The following is a 1,136-nucleotide window of genomic DNA, read 5'->3' as shown; positions in this document are numbered from 1 at the left end:
TTGTTTTCTCTCACCTAGAGACGATGACTAACTTGGACCCATGAGCACAGATACAGAAGAATGAAAGGAAAACTTCCAGTGTTCCCGAATCACCTTGGCACAACTCTCACTACATCTTTCCCACAGAGAACCCTCAAAACACTAGTTTATAGACAGACAGTGTGCAAACCCTCAGAAACGTTATGGCAGGCACTGAGAGAAAACGTGCTCAGGCTCTGGCACAGTCAGGAGTATTGAATGCAAGTTCCTTGAATTAAAGTATCGAATAAAACCCAGCAGATAACACATTGTCATTGTTCTCGACGTTTATCAATCCAGTAACGAGCCTGATGCAATCCAGACTCATCTATCTCAGCAGGATTTCCCAGGTCATCTTTCTTAGAACAAAGCACTTCTGCTTCCACACTGAAAAGGATGAGACCATTGCAATTAGTCAGAGTGTCGCTGGTAACATGATCTGAATGGGATTCCCAGGACCCCAGTGAGGCAACACGAGGGAATTCATGTGAACCTGCTTTGAGCTGTTCATAAGAACAACTCAACGTTTTGTTATTGATATTTTTAGCTATCTTTGTGTTCCTAGGACTTGGCTGGATGCACTAGATTGGTACAAGAAGATCAAAGACAATTTTTCCTTCAAAGAGCTCCCATTTGGGAGAAAATAAAAACCTCCTGGTAGCCAAAGACTTGTATTTGTTTGCATTTCTTCTCCTTCCTGCAGCCTCTCCTTTTCCTCTAATGTTTTCACAGAAGCACGGCTTTGGTTGGCACAATTTAATAAAATAGGTTTTCTGTTTGAAAAGGCTAAGAACGGATGAGCTGAGTCTTTTGACAACCACTCTATGTGAGACATATTTTTAGATACTTACATTTATGTCTCCTTTATTTTATTTTTACGTTTCAAAACCACCAAAAAATGCAAAATATAATAAAACAGACATCTGTGTACTATTACAAAAATTCAATACACTTTAATAATATCTTTCCCTATTGACTTCAGAACTTTTTTTAAAAAAGATATTATAGTTGCAACTACAAGCCCAATCCCTCATCTCCCCACTGCCCACACCCTGAAAAATCATTGTTCTAAATTTGAGGTTTAGTTTTCTTGGATTTTTCAGTTGTATTATAATTGC

Source organism: Rhinopithecus roxellana, chromosome 18, assembly GCF_007565055.1.
Source record: "Rhinopithecus roxellana isolate Shanxi Qingling chromosome 18, ASM756505v1, whole genome shotgun sequence".
Lineage (NCBI taxonomy): Eukaryota > Metazoa > Chordata > Mammalia > Primates > Cercopithecidae > Rhinopithecus > Rhinopithecus roxellana.
Note: the sequence above shows the minus strand (reverse complement) of the source record.